This window comes from Hypomesus nipponensis, chromosome 16, assembly GCF_054491055.1.
Source record: "Hypomesus nipponensis isolate SF chromosome 16, ASM5449105v1, whole genome shotgun sequence".
Taxonomy (NCBI): Eukaryota; Metazoa; Chordata; class Actinopteri; order Osmeriformes; family Osmeridae; genus Hypomesus; species Hypomesus nipponensis.
The window spans coordinates 10,671,368-10,688,088 of record NC_140376.1 but is presented as its reverse complement, the minus strand read 5'-3'; the positions used below and the strand labels follow the sequence as shown (position 1 = coordinate 10,688,088).

The 16,721-nt window shown below is 44.8% G+C and overlaps 1 pseudogene; it reads left to right on the top strand.

Annotated features, from left to right (window-relative positions):
* LOC146254858 (uncharacterized) overlaps nt 1-16,721 on the top strand; it is a 36,272-nt pseudogene that overhangs the window by 17,144 nt on the left and 2,407 nt on the right.

Sequence of the window (16,721 nt, the reverse complement as noted above, 5' to 3'; positions counted from 1 at the left end):
GCTACAGTCTGAATCACAGATATAAACTCTATGACATAAGTTACAATCAGGGGGTAAATTGGGGTTTGATATATCGGGGGGCTCTGTGGTTTCTGGGTTTCGATGGCACATGTGTATGCAAAGCCTACTGAAAAGGTATCCTACTCAGTTTAATGACTAACGCAGACTACCTAACTCACTACCCTTCTAATAAATTTGTATAGTAGCCTACTACTATGTGCCTCTTTCAATTACAACTTTAACTTATGAAATGTTGAGATTCTATCATCTTGCGGGAAAAAAACATGAAAAACTGAACTTAACAACAGCTAGGCTTGGCTAGCTCATAACGTTCATTTGTCGTTCTCGCCAAACAAGGGTTAGGGTCTACTGAAATTATTACCAAACTTAACTTTACGCTAGTAGCCTAACAAACTCATTCACTGATGACTATATATATATATATTAGTGCTGTCAGTTTAACGCGTTATTAACGGCGTTAACGCAAACCCAAATTAACGGCGTCAATTATTTTATTATCGCGCGATTAACGCTCTTTTTGGCCTAGCAAACGTTGTAGTTTTTTTCACATGCTGTTGCAACAACTACCGACGTTAGAAAAACTACAACACCACACCGGATCTAGCTAGACCGGAAACAAAACAACAGGCACGCCAAACACTCGTTTGGCTTGCGAGCTGGCTAAAGAGTAGTAGCAGAGCCCGTTTACGGATATTAGACATTCTCTGGTAGTAGGCTAACGTTACGTTTTGAGTGGATGACGAGCGCGAGATGCCGAAATGGATGCCAATAAGATTCTGAATGGAAAGTTTGCTTTAAAAAAGTTGCCAAATGGTTCTATTGACAAGACCAGTGATCTGTGTGTTTTGTCGTTGTAAACTGAGCTATCATCGCAGCACGTCCAGTCTGAAATACCACTTGATGGCCAAGCACACAGCTGATGCGAATTCTCTGCCCCCTCGTCAAAGCCAGGCGATTGCAATGTTGTTTTCAATAAAAAAATTTTTTGCACAAAGCAATCCGAACCACTTTTCTATGTTGATAAGAGCATTAACATTTGAAAAAAGATTGGGACAAAAAGAAATCAGGGACATTTAGAATAAAAATGTGCGATTAATTGTGATTAATCGCAAGTTAACTATGACATTAATGCGATTAATCGCGATTAAATATTTTAATCGTTTGACAGCACTAATATATAAACAGGTGTCCAGGTACACCACAGTATGACTAGCTGTATAGTCAAAAGAGTAACGGTAATGTTTCATTCTGAGGGGATTCCTACACAATAGCTAAATCCGACTCTTTTTTCATTTAACTGGCAAGTTTTCCTTTTACAGGGTAGTTGCTATGGCTCAGGGGTATTGACAATTGCGGTTGCCATTTGCGAATGAATACACCCAAAGCTGCTAGAATGTAGTAAGTATTTATTGAATATAGCTTTTTGCAGAAAGGACCTGACACACACAGCGTACATTGGGTAGTCTGTCGGCATCTGATGAAACATTCTCCAGAGACAGGCTTTTTATACATGGAGATACAGCTGTAGCCACCTGCACACATCAGTGTCCATATTATTGTTCATATTATTAGCACAAAGTATCAAAACACAAGGCTACAGTTTTCTCAGAAACTTTCTAGAAAGTCACTAAATTATATATATTCACTACAATATATAATTTAGTGACTTTCTAGAAAGTTTACTACAAAAGCTTGATAGATCCCCTCCATGAGTCACCACCTTACCGCGGTGGAGGGGTTTGCGTGTCCTAGTGATCCTGGAAGCTATGTTGTCGGGGGCTTTATGCCCCTGGTAGGGTCTCCCAAGGCAAACAGGTTCCAGGTGAAAGACCAGACAAAGCGTGGCTCAAAAAACCAACCATGAAGAAACACAACAATGGTTCTCAGTTGCCCCTGCCCGGAAGCGGGTCACCGGGGCCCCCCCCTGGAGCCAGGCCCGGGGGTGGGGCTCGATGGCGAGCGCCTGGTGGCCGGGCCTTTTCCCATGGGGCCCGGTCGGGCACAGCCCGAAGAGACAACGTGGGACCCTCTTCCAGTGGGCTCACCATCCGCAGGAGGGGTCATGGGGGTCGGGTGCAGTGTGAGACGGGCGGCGGCCGAAGGCGGGGGCCTTGGCGGTCCGATCCTCGGCTGCAGAAGCTAGCTTTAGGGACGTGGAACGTCAACTCGCTGGCGGGAAAGGAGCCTGAGCTGGTGCGCGAGGTAGAGAGTTTCCGGCTAGATATAGTCGGCCTCGCCTCGACGCACGGCACAGGCTCCGGAACCAGTCTCCTTGAGAGGGGCTGGACTCTCTTCCACTCTGGAGTTGCCCTTGGTGAGAGGCGTCGAGCTGGGGTGGGAATACTTGTTTCCCCTCGGTTCGGCGCCTGTACATTGGGGTTCACCCCGGTGGATGAGAGGGTAGCCTCCCTCCGCCTTCGGGTGGGGGGACGGGTCCTCACTGTCGTTTGTGCTTATGCACCAAACGGCAGCTCAGAGTACCCACCCTTTTTGGAGTCTCTGGAGGGGGTGCTGGAAAGCGCTCCTCCCGGGGATTCCCTCGTCCTCCTGGGGGACTTCAATGCGGGCAATGACAGTGAGACCTGGAGGGGCGTGATTGGGAGGAACGGCCCCCCCGATCTGAACCCGAGTGGTGTTCTGTTGTTGGACTTCTGTGCTAAACACGGCTTGTCCATAACGAACACCATGTTCAAGCATAAGGGTGTCCATATGTGCACCTGGCACCAGGACACCCGAGGTCTCAGTTCGATGATCGACTTCGTAGTCGTGTCGTCGGACTTGAGGCCGCATGTCTTGGACACTCGGGTGAGGAGAGGGGCGGAGCTGTCAACTGATCACCACCTGGTGGTGAGTTGGCTCCGATGGTGGGGGAGGACGCCGGTCAGGCCTGGCAGGCCCAAACGTAATGTGAGGGTCTGCTGGGAACGGCTGGCGGAACCCTCTGTCAGAAGGAGCTTCAACTCCCACCTCCGGGAGAGCTTTGATCATGTCTCGGGGGGGGCCGGGGACATTGAGTCCGAATGGGCCATGTTCCGGGCCTCCATTGTTGAAGCGGCTGACCGGAGCTGCGGCCGCAAGGCGGTCGGTGCATGTCGCGGCGGTAACCCTCGGACCCGGTGGTGGACTCCGGAGGTGAGGGATGCCGTCAAGCTGAAGAAGGAGGCCTATCGGGCTTTATTGGCTGGTAGGACTCCTGAGGCAGCTGATGTGTACCGGCAGGCCAAGCGGAACGCGGCTCTGGCGGTCGCGGAGGCAAAAACCCGGGCATGGGAGGAGTTCGGCGAGGCCATGGAGAATGACTTCCGAACGGCTTCAAAAAGGTTCTGGACCACCATCCGGCGACTCAGGAGGGGGAAGCAGTGCTCTGTCAACACTGTATACGGTGGGGACGGTGCGCTGCTGACTTCGACGGGGGACGTCCTGGATCGGTGGTAGGAATACTTTGAAGACCTCCTTAATTCCACCAACACGCTTTCCGACGTGGAGGCAGAGTCTGGGGACATCGGGGGGGGGCCCTTCTATCTCTGGGGCCGAGGTCGCCGAGGTGGTTGAAAAGCTCCGCGGTGGCAGGGCCCCTGGGGTGGACGAGGTCCGCCCGGAGTTCCTTAAGGCTCTGGATGTTGTAGGGCTGTCTCGGTTGACACGACTCTGCAACATCGCGTGGACATCGGGGACAGTGCCTCTGGACTGGCAGACCGGGGTGGTGGTTCCCCTCTTTAAAAAGGGGGACCGGAGGGTGTGCTCCAACTTTAGGGGGATCACACTCCTCAGCCTCCCTGGGAAAGTCTATTCAGGGGTCCTGGAGAGGAGGGTCCGCCGGATTGTCGAACCTCGGATTCAGGAGGATCAATGTGGTTTTCGTCCTGGCCGTGGAACAGTGGACCAGCTCTATACCCTCCGCGGAGTCCTTGAGGGTACATGGGAGTTCGCCCAACCAGTCTACACATTTTTTGTGGATTTGGAAAAGGCGTTCGACCGTGTCCTTCGGGGGCTCATGTGGGGGGTGCTCCGAGAGTACGGGGTACCGGATTCCCTGATCGGGGCTGTCCGGTCCCTGTACGACCGGTGCCAGAGTTTGGTCCGCATTGCCGGTAGTAAGTCGAACTTGTTTCCGGTGAGGGTTGGACTCCGCCAGGCCTGCCCTATGTCACCGATTCTGTTCATTACCTATATGGACAGGATTTCTAGGCGCAGCCAGGGTGTTGAGGGGGTCCGGTTTGGTGACCTCAGGATCGGGTCGCTGCTTTTTGCAGATGATGTGGTCCTGTTGGCTTCATCGGGCCGTGACCTTCAGCTCTCACTGGAGCGGTTCGCAACCGAATGTGAAGCGGCTGGGATGCGAATCAGCACCTCCAAATCTGAGGCCATGGTTATCGACCGGAAAAGGGTGGAGTGCCATTTCCGGGTCGGGGAGGAGATCCTGAACCAAGTGGAGGAGTTCAAGTATCTCGGGGTCTTGTTCACGAGTGAGGGAAGAATGGAGCGCGAGGTCGACAGGCGGATCGGTGCGGCGTCCGCAGTGATGCGGGCTCTGCATCGGTCCGTCGTGGTGAAGAAGGAGCTGAGTCGAAAGGCGAAGCTCTCTATTTACCAGTCGATCTACGTTCCTACCCTCACCTATGGTCACGAACTATGGGTAGTGACCGAAAGAACGAGATCGCGAATACAAGCGGCCGAAATGAGCTTTCTCCGCAGGGTGTCCGGGCTCTCCCTTAGAGATAGGGTGAGAAGCTCGGTCATCCGGGAGGGGCTCAGAGTAGAACCGCTGCTCCTCCGCGTCGAGAGGAGCCAGCTGAGGTGGCTCGGGCATCTGATTAGGATGCCTCCTGGACGCCTCCCTGGTGAGGTGTTCCGTGCACGTCCCACTGGGAAGAGGCCCCGGGGAAGACCCAGGACACGCTGGAGGGACTATGTCACTCGGCTGGCCTGGGAACGCCTCGGGGTCCCCCAGGAAGAGGTGGTGGAAGTGGCCGGGGAGAGGGAAGCCTGGGCCTCCCTGCTTAGGTCATTGCCCCCGCGACCCGATCCCCGGACAAGCGGAAGATGACGAGACGAGACGAGACCTTTAAATTAAATATAAAGTAAGCTTTCCATGTGTCGTGATTTCTAATAGATGTAGAAATTATGAAAACAGAATCAAAAAGGGTAGGCAACGAGACCCTGCTTTCTGTTGCGAGTCTCCTTTCATTTCATTTGGCGCTACAAGAAGCTTAGTGTCCTGGCTAAGCAGTAACTCGTAGCAACCTTAGTTCCTGCAGAGTGTCTTTTCTACGCCGGCCTGCTCGTAAATCGACTCTGTACTCGCCTCTCCCCCGAGTATGTTTACATGCACATTTTCCTGAATAAAAATGCGTAGGGCTAATGTAGTTGTGGCTTATTACATTTTGTACCAGTAGGAATGTAACGTTTTCGGCTATTTAGGGCCCCTCCGGTAGGAGGGAACCTATTGTTATTGTTGGTATTCTTCTTATTATTTTTCTTCTCCTTGCGCCCCAAATGTTCTAATTTGGCACATTGATACTACATCCAAGTGGGTACACCCACACCAAATATGGGCCACATCAGACCATGGAGGGCGCCACAGGCCACGCCCAAAAGTCCAATTTTCAAAGTGATGGCATTTCCACCCCATTGCTCAAATTCTTCTGAAACTTGGTGTACATGCCTCATTTCTCATGAGGAACAAAAAAACTTCAGGGACCCATAAAGTCCGCCATGATGGTTTTCCTGTAGAGTGATAATTTTGGAAAACTTCAAAATTCCTCTTCTCTTGAACCAAAGGTCTAATTGACTTGAAATTTTGTACAGACATGTATTATTGCTGTATTTAAAAACGTTACTAAAGGCAATTGAATCAAATACAAATGGCTGAAAGGAGTGTATTTATGTAAATGTCCACATTGTCTCAATATGTTTGTGTCACTAAATCGAATATATTTTTTAAATGGATTGGTTCAAACCTAATAGACTTTAAGGTGACACGCCTCTGAAGTACCATGCAAGGTTTCACCTTGATAAGTCAAAATTTGACTGAATTACAGCTGTTTGAATTTGGACCAAATCTGACAATGCTCGCCATTGGAGAAACAGCTTTTTTATTATCCAGTTATTGAACATTGTCTATTCCATAACTGGGAATGGCTCAATTGGCTGAGATGTTGTGCTGGTAAGCAAAGGGTTATCGGTTAAAAACCGAGGCATAGTTTTTAATTTTTTTATTCTGACAAAACGGTTTCTAGTCTTCCAATCAATCCTCCGGTTGTAAAACATATTAATTCGTGTTTATTTGAGCCCATAACAACACTCCGATCATCTGTTTAGCGAGACTGTGTAAACCACCACACAAGCCAGGTTCACCACAGTAGCTAGCTACTTGTAGTCTACGCATGGTAGAGATAACGCTAATGGTTATCTCTAATGAAGTAAATTGATTGTTCAGGTGGATCTCTTGTCTGTTGCAAAAATTCATTTCAGTAACCTAAGCCAGGACACATCCCCACTGATGCTAGGCATTATTTAAAATTCCCTTCCATGACAAGTTATTGCACTCCAAACAACCTTTTTAAAAAACTATAAGTTATTCTTTACAGCAGCAACCCAGTCATCCCATTGTCCCATTTTATACGAAATGTACAAGCAGTTTCAACTTTGGCTTAATCCAACAACACTTACCACAGGAGAAACAGCTTACTTTTTAATACAGTAACTGAACATGACCATTTTCAACACTGAGAATAGCTCAATGGGCTGGGATGGTGAGCTGTAAAGTATAAAGTCGTAGGTTGGAATCCAGCCATAATCTTTCGGCCTGTCATTATTTTGATTATCTGTTTAGTTCAATAGGATGACATCATTCTGAAGTACCACAAATAATTTCACCTTGGTATGTCAACATATGATTGAATTAGAGCAGTTTCAACGTTGGCTGAATCTAACAATGCTGACCCCAGGAGAAACAGCTTACTTTTTAATACTGTAACGGAACATGACAATATTCAACACAGAGAATAGCTCAATGGGCTGAGATGGTGACCTGTAAAGTATAAGGTCGTAGGTTGGTATCCAGCCATTATATTTTGGCCTGTCATAAGTTTGAATATCTGTTTAATTAAATAGGATGACATAATTCTGAAATACCCTGCACAAATTCATGCAATTTCACCTTGAAATGTCAACCGTTTCTTAACCTTTGTCCCAAAGCTGACCAAAGCTAATACTCTGCCCTTTCTATTCATACAATCTCACCATTTGGTGTGAAGCAGAGAGGATAGAGACACTGACTTGTAACCTTATGCTCATGAGTTCAAATCCCCATTCAGCCTGTTGTTGGCCAAACATTAAGTAGTTTTGCTCTTTTGTTGTCCAACTCGCGATCTTCTACAGTGTACATGTTCATAATATTTTGCGGAGGAACCCGCATCGCTGCTGGCAGCTATATTTATTTTTGCATTTGTGTGGTGGCGCACCATATCATATAGGATTCCGGTTCCAAGTTAATATCCAAGTTAATCTGCAACATTTTTCAATTTGTCTTTAGTTTTTATCAAGGATAGCTTACCCGATGTGTTTAATTTCATCCAATATATTTTTTACTTTTTATTTCACATAATAAAAATAAGTAGTAGCTTACTTTAAAAGTATTTACTTAAAAATTACTTTAGGGTAAGCGTTATTCCCTCAAGTTTAAGAACCTGTACGTCTGAAGACGCAGCATTTTTTCAAGTTCATTGTCTTTTTGTCATGTTAACAAATCAATCCTTCATTTGTTTTCCTTATTTAATCAAATATTTTTTCAGTCACAATTATTGCCAGAATGTGTGGTGGTTCATGTGTTTACTGTATGCTGTGTCATGTCAGGCTAATTACATAACGGAACCGCATTAATAAAAATAGATTATTAGGATATAAAAAAATATTTTGGAATACTATTCAAATAGTGAAATCAGGTAAAATCCCAATCCCTAGACTGATTATAATTACCACTAAATGATAGAAGATATTGAGCCTGAGATCTGACTGACAGAGGTTGAAGAGTGAGGGAGAAGGCCACCTGGAGTCAGGTGTCTTCCTTCGATTGTTGACGATTTGTCATCATCTTGGATTATAAGGTTCTTCGAAGCTCATTCTGGATTTGCTGTCAGTCCTTTAACTTAAACCTGCTCGGGAGCAGGCTTAGTTAATGTAAACAAGATTTGATTGCGGCTTTACAAGCAGAGGTGATACAGGAAGTCTGTCACAGGCATGTCTTGTCCGTTTTTGCGACAAAAACCTGTTGCGGAAGGTGCAAAAATAATTAGCAGAATTGAATATTAATCGCACATTGCGTTATAGACAGATCCAATTAGCACAGCAAGACAGGCTACTTTACTTTTTGAGAGATAGGTTTTCTCGTGAGGGTGTCATTGACATCATTAATTTGTTGGAACCACAAAAATATGACATTAGATGATAAACAAAGTAATTGTGAAAATAAGAAAATACTAGGGCTAGCCTACTGTAATAAACGATAATCTAACGTGGTCACTACATTTAATTTGTCTGCTACTTTTTGCCAGCCCTCCTGGATTTTGCAGACTTTGAGGTATTCCCTGCCGTTTTGATAAAATCTTCCAATTTGGAGTAACCTTTGAGCAAGCTCTTGCTCGGTTTGGTTCTGTTGCTGAAAACACGGGGCACTCTTTTTGGCCATGGTGAGCAGCCATAGACTTATATGAGCAGTGGCGGAACCAGACTTTTATATATGGGGTGGCCAAGGGGTGGCCAGGGCTACTTCAGGGGGTCCACAGACCAAGACTGAAAATGTGTGTGTAACCTTAACCTGACGTCCAAGCAGTGTAAATTATCCATATACTAATGCTAATGAGAAATAGAAATAAAATTCACTTAAGCCTGTGTTCTTAAGTGTGGCCTAGTATGATCCACTAGGGTTACTTTAATCAAATTCTACATTTACTATGAATAGACACGTTTCTCTACATCTGAATTGCAACAAATGTCTTTCTTACACACACTGTACTGTAGGCTACTCACAAACTGGAGAGACTTTGGTCACTCTGTTTTTATGAATATACTGTATAATCTGGGTCTAATCAGGTTAGATCCTTCTTTTACATTAAAACATAACTATTAGTGTACACTCACACAAAAAATGCCACAGCCATCAAAACAAGAACATTCATGAATCAACAACCAACATTTTTAAGTGAGGCTTAATCTGAAAAAAACTTGTGTAGGCTTACATGTGTGGCCTACAAACACAAGCTAAACTTGGCATGAGACTGACTGCCTAGTATGCTCTGACCTGGTGCCTGTAGCTTTGGGGAGGGAGCTGCTCTGAGGTCTTGGGGTGGTGCAAGGACTGGGGTCTATTTCCACCTGATCCTGTTTGCTCAGCTTTTTGAAGAAGTCTGCTATCTCACCCTTTCTTTTAATGTTTGAAGTGAACCCTAAGCAAACATAACATGTAGGCCTACACATCCAATTACCCACATTTGAGTCCAATCTTAAACATATTCCCATTATTATCTTCAATCAACTACTAGATCATGGCTAGCCCTACTCTGAAATACATTATTTCAAACAGGCATTTTACGATAGCAAACAGGGTCTATCTGACTGCAGTGTTAATCTTTTATAACGTTAATAGATTGATAAGGCATCTCATCAAGGAATCTTAACAGTTAAAGAGAAAAAATAGTGTAGCGACCCACACCGAAAGACGTGTGTTGGTTGTTTACCAGTAGTGTTCGCGGGGTCCAACATGCCAATCAACCTGCTGTCTGCTTATCACGGGAATGCCCAGAATGTTGGATGCCGGGCATCCTGGTGGTTGGCGAAGGGGCATGGAGGGTGGTTGGGCAGGGGGGATGGAGCTTTCGATGTTAAGACCAGGTTTAGCGTCTGTTATTTTTGTTACGTCTGGGTGTCACAAGAGCTTGGGCCAAACAGTGTACCGTGTGGTTAATAAATGTAAATTCGAAAATGTATCTTATGCGCCTGGACGATTGTTGCTTTCTGACCTAGTCAGGTCATTACAATAGATCTCAAATGGCTAAATACTGTTGTTGTTTTAAACTACACCAAGTAGGAATTGCACTGTTAAGTGCAGTGCTAAACAAAGACGGACATATTTCTCGTATCTGAATCTGTTATGTAACCAAATTGCCAATATGCATCTTTTTCTATGGCTCTGCGGCCCAACAACTTAACTTTCATAACATTTCGTTCAGGAAGCCTCAACACCATTGCTAAACCTTAAAACGATAACTGTAATATGATGCTCTTGTTTTCCGTTGCTGGCGCTGTATCAGACACTGGCGTAGTGATTTGTGACTGACTGGTGAACTGTGGAAATATCCTCGATTGAAAAAATGTGCTGCCAGATGTAAAAAGAAATGCTTCTTTTAACAAAATAAATTAAATGGCAATCAGCATCCAATTGCCAGGGATAGCAAATTACATTTTGGGGTGGCACCTGGGGTGGCCAGTCCGATATTAGGGGTGTCCAGTGCCACCCCGGCCACCCCTCTGGCTCCACGACATGTATATGAGCAGCCAATAGCAGCGTTGCTGATCAAGGTTTCTACTATTGATACAAACCCCCTTTTAGACTAATGCATCACTCAATCCAGCTATACTAATCATAAACAACAAGGGTGTTGGAAGATCCAAATTAGCCAGATCATGATTAGCACGATTATGTCATCTTGGATGTGTCATTTGATCTTGGATGTAATAAGCGATGTACAGAGAATGGGCCCCTGAGCTAGAAGTCAAGATGCAAAGTTTTCGGCCCTACGCCCAGAGTCTAATCTGTAGCCGCCAGCACAAGGTCAGCACTAGCCCCAAGTACGGAAGATTTAAAACAAGCTGTTGTGTTGTGCAAACACTTGGCGTAACCACCAGACGGGGTACTACAATGCTGATACGTTTAGTAAAATGCTGTATGCAGAAGAAGAGAAAAAGTAAAGAGAGAACTGAAGCTGCACACGTGTCTTGATTGCTGAGTCTACTTTTTCAATGCTACAATACCACATTTTTGGCGACGAGGATGTCTATTTCTGTGCCTTTACCTGCTCCATTCATGCCCTGCCCAGGGGAACCAGCAATACCGTTTCCAACGTGGTGGAAAATGTTCGAAAACTACATGTTGGTGATAGCCGCTACTGGAGATAGCTGGCCTGAAGAAAGAAAGCGCGCGGTTTTACTCATGCACTGGGGACCGAGGGTCAGAGACTTTTCTATACAATACCCGATAGTGGAACCACGTATACTACTGCGATTGCTGCACTTACAGGACATTTTGTGCTCAAGGTTAATGTCATTGCTGAGCGACACAGGTTTCGACAAAGAGCCCAGAGACCGGATGAAATGGTAAATCAGTTCCTAGCTTCACTGCATGAGTTATCTGCAGCATGTGATTTTGGCAACATGGAGGACCAAATGCTACGTGACCAGCTAATCCAGCGTGTTGCAAATACTCGCATAAGAGACAGACTTTTACTTGAGCCGGACCTTACACTTTCTAAAGCTACTACATTAGCACTGCAAATCGAGAGTGGATTAACAGATGCGAATATCCGATGCTAATGCTACGGCAGCTGCTGCTCCGGTGAGCCAAAGTCAAGTCGACGCTGGGTGAAGAAGCCCGCGACTCCTGCTCCTGCCAAGGTCCTACCATCTGGTAACCACCGTTCCTGCTTTCGTTGTGGATCTACTGCTCATCTTGCCAACAACCCTGCTTGTCCTGCTGTTAAAGTTACATGCAACAAGTGCAGTAAGGTGGGACATTTTTCACGTGTGTGCCGTTCAATCCAGAAGGAGGTACGCGAAGTTGTGATTAATGAGCCCACAGTTCTTTACATGAACAATACTGTGCAAGATAAGATCACCTGTACTGTCGAAGTGACCGTTCGTGGACAATGCAAGGACATTGAGCTGATTGTAGATACAGGGTCATCTGTTTCTATTATTCCACAGAGCACTTGTTGCACTCTCTTTCCGAAATGTGTCTTAACTGAACCTACATTTGCTCTCGTTACTTATGCTAAAGAGAAAATCACTGTTAAAGGGTGCTTAACAGCTACTATTGTACATGATGGTCATTCTACTGTAGGCACTTTGGTTGTGGTTGAGTCAGGTGCAGCTCTCCTTGGCTTAGATCTATTTGAGGCATTGCAAATGAAACTTCAAGGGACTAATAGTTAATATTCCTGCATTAGCTCTGTATGATCCTGAGTTGCCGACCTACGTTAGTACTGTTGCTTCTGATTATGGACTGGGTGCGGTAACGACACAAATGCATTCGGATAAGAGTGAGAGAGTTATAGCGTTTGCGTCCAGAACACTTTCCCCTGCCGAACGTAAATACTCTACAGTTGAACGTGAAGCACTTGCCTGTGTGTGGGCTGTAGAAAGGTGGAGGACCTACCTCTGGGGACGCCGTTTTGTCTTGCGCACTGATCATCAGGCACTTACAACCCTGCTCACCTCCAAAGGTTCTGGACGTGCTGGACTCAGAATCGCCAGGTGGTCAACCCGACTACTTTGTTTCACTTATGACGTCACTTACCGCCCGGGTCATCTGAACGTGACTGCAGATTGCCTCTCTAGGCTGCCGCTGACTGTTGCAAATGAGACCACAGATGAACCGGATATGATTGCTGTGTGTTCAAAGAGTCACTGTGTGCCATTTCACTTTCAGAGTTCACTTCTGCCTGTGAAAGCTGTCCAGAGTTGATACTGTTGCGTCAGCAGATTAAGAAAGGTTGGCCCAAATCCAAGAAAGGCCTACCAGAGAACATTACACCATATTTTCAGGTACGTGACGAGCTGTCCGTACACAATTCACTCATAATGAGAGGGACTGATCGCTTGGTTGTTCCCATTTCACTGCGAGCCAGAGTAGTTGATTTGGCACATGAGGGACATCAAGGTATAGTCCGTACCAAACAGAGGCTGCGTGAGCTTTACTGGTAGCCACAACTAGACAAAATAGTACACTCTGTCATTGCCTCCTGTGTTAACTCTCAGTTCAGTGATAAAGTTGCTGTTACTGCTCCTGCACCGCTTATACCAGTTGATCTGCCAAGTAGGCCATGGGAAAAAGTTGCTATCGACATCACAGGACCTTTTGAAAACGCTACTTGGGACTGTCGTTTTGCCATTGTACTCACAGACTACTACAGTAAATGGCCTGAGGTTGCATTTTCCTCCACTGTCACTTCAGATGCTGTCATTCGCTTTTTAGCCACTGTGTTCAATAGGGAGGGTAATCCAAAATTCCTAGTCTCAGATAATGGATGTCAGTTTACTTCCCATGCTTTTGCAAACTTTCTAAGTGAGAGAGAGAGATACAGCACCTGAGATCTAGTGTGTACTACCCAAAAGCAAATGGTGCTGTTGAGAGATTTAACAGAGTACTGAAAGAGTGCATACAGACAACTGAAAGAAGTCGCAGACCATGGAAAGAGGCTGTTACCGAGTTTTTTCACAACTACAGAGCCACTACTGGTGCAACCCCATTGGAGCTACTCCGAAATAGGAAAATGCGCACCAAACTGAACATTCTTCCTGTAGCAAACAAAAACAGAATGCATGCACAAATTAAAGAGACTGTAAAGAGAAAACAGAACTGAATGAAGGAATACACAGACAAGAGAATGCAAGCAAAACCACCTACATTCAAAGTGAGTGACACTGTTCGTGTTCGCAGACCTGAACATGTTCCCAAAGGATCATCCAAATTCACAGAACCTCTGACTGTAATGAGAAAAGTCTGACAAAATACTTACCTTCTGAGTGATGGACGCAAGTGGAATGCTTCAAAACTTGCACACTTTCCAAAACAAGCCTTAAGTGGTTCTGACCAAAACCATGACATTGTATTTGATACTCTTGCACTGCCTGAAAATCCTAATATACCTGATCCAGTTCCTGTACGTAGCCAGAGAGCTAGAAACGCACCAAGATGGTTTACAGGTTTTGTAAGATAAAGAGGAAGCTAAATGTAACCCATTACTGTTCTTAGTGGTACACATGTTAAAAGTACTACAGTCATGTTATAAGTACTACAGTCTTGTTATGAAAGTGTTGTACTATGAGGTTACAAGTCTGAGGCAATATCACAAATGATTTCATTTGTTGCAATAGATAAGATGAGTCAAATGTTCTTATATTACTGTTGGTAATGCAAAATGTCTGCTAACCTAACTCGCGTTACATAAGAGTTACACAGTACAAATGTTACATACTAGTAAGTAATTGCTTCAGGAAAAAGGGAAAATGTTGTGTTGTCCAATGACTTGGCATAACCACCAGACGGGGTACTACAATGCTGATACGTTTAGTAAAATACTGTATGCAGAAGAGAAAAAGTAAAGAGAGAACTGAAGCTGCACACGTGTCTTGATTGCTGAGTCTACTTTTTCAATGCTACAATACCACACAAGCCTCATTGTGTAAGCAACGTGAGCAGCCTCAGCATAATTGTGGGCTACAGAACCAGTTAAGAGAAATACTGTTTTCACCCAGCAGCAAAATCTACATCTCCTGAGGTGCGAGTGACATCTGAAACCCCCAGGACAAGTGACCAATTGAGTTACAAGTAAGATCTGAGAACATCTGTAATTACCAATAGTAAAATAACATGAAAAAAGGTGGGCACATACAACAGTATATATTTGCATGCCTGGGGATGTAAAGATCAGTTGGGTTCCGGAACCTGTTCAAGTTGATTGGTATTTTTGTCATCTTGAAGACCTTGCGTCAAACTTTGCCAAGTTCCAGTGCCTTTAATTGTATTACTCATTCATATACACAGAGAATCTACCTGACGCGTTAACATGTAATTTTAGTTCTGTAACACTTCCAAAAATGACACATTAACACAGCGATCAACAAAATGTACATGTTAACACGTCAGGTAAATTTTCTCTGTGTTAAGATGTATAGCTATACGTTAACATGCTTTTTTAAGACATTAAAAGCACTTATGGCAGGGATGCTAGGGTGAAATTGGGCAGGGGGAAATTATTCATTAAAATTATTCATGAAGGCCTACACATCAATAATAAATTGCATTGGCACCAAAATATTCTCACAATGAGGCCTACAATTACATAACCTAAAGCAGGAGACAGTTACTCTGTAAAAACTTGACATTTTTCTATCCATGCAAGAAGCCTACATTTATAAATTAGAAATGCACCAAAATATACTAGGTGCCAACAAAACACATTTCCTATAAATAACACAAATGTAAACTGTTAATTACTTTATTATATTTATTGAAGGCTTGCACATGAAAACACATCAATGCATAATTAGGCATCAATGAAAAGAAGACCAGCCAAGTAGGCCTAGAAGAGTCACAGAAAGTAAGCACCAGAATAAAGTAGTCTAACAATAGGCCATGTAATTGAATATCCAGTAGGAATTAGTAAAACAAAAAGGTTCTTGAAAAAATAGCCAAATATGAGCTATCTAAAAACATTAAATTGGTTCAACAACACATGAGGCACATTAACTTTGCCAGTCATCACCAGTCAACCCCAACCCATATTTCCACACACCCATATGCCTATATGGCACTCACCTGGCTATCAGTCAACCCGAACCCCCTTTATTCCCTCCCACCCATATCACACTGGATTATGATAAATGGGGAGACCAGCCTACTTCAGCTACTTGTCAAAGCCAGACCTTTTAACTTTCACCAGCTTGTCCATATCGGGGGACAGTTTCAGGGCAGTGGCTATTTTCATAACATCCTTCAGATGTCCGTGTGTCAGGCGATTGCGCACTTTCCATTTATTAATATTGATCACAGAAAAGGCCTGGTGATGTTGTTCCAAACAAAGTATTTTACCTGTAAAATGCTGTGAGCATTGGGTACTGTGGTGGCAAGGATTGAATCAACCTTCGTGTGCATCTCGACATTTGGAGAATACGGCTTGCTGTTTCTGTAGCAATAATGCTAGATCATTAAGCTTTTGAGTCCTAAGTTACCGTGTACTCACCGTATTTCTCGGCGTGGTTCACAGTGTTGTTTGATGTTTTACTCCTTTGCTATGGCCACTTGTTGAGAACAAATTAGACACTCGGGTTTGCCTCCTACTTCCCAAAAGAAACACTTTTCTTTCCATCCATCCTGAAAGATGCGTCCTTAAGTGTCGACGTTCCTATTTTTTGATAACAACATCTCAATCAGCACTACCGGCGCTGCTGCAGTTGAGGCGGGAAGCAGCAACAGACCAACTGACTGATTCCACAGAATAAAAACATATACTGTATATTCTCCCCTTATCACCCGCGGGCCGGATATACAGACAGTCGGGCCGGGTCCGGCCCGCAGCCCATAACCCTGGCACAGTGCTTAATTTGTAAAGTGGGAGGTCCCGGAGTACAGAGGGGGGTGGATCCGGCAACTCAACTGGGGTTGGAGGTAACGGACCAATAATAAAAAAAAACACTTCTATGACGAAATAAAACGGTGCGTATCCATGGCTACTGTACAGTGTTTTTTTTACGCTCTGCACCGCTTGCCGCTCGGGGGCGTCTGACCCTGCGCAGCCAGTTAATACAGAGGTGCCGTTCTCTAAAGGTCACTGTTGTGTGCAGAATTGGGTTCATGTACTCACAATATCGATCATTATTGATAAATATGTGCTCCTGTCTCAATCAAAACACAGCTTTCACAC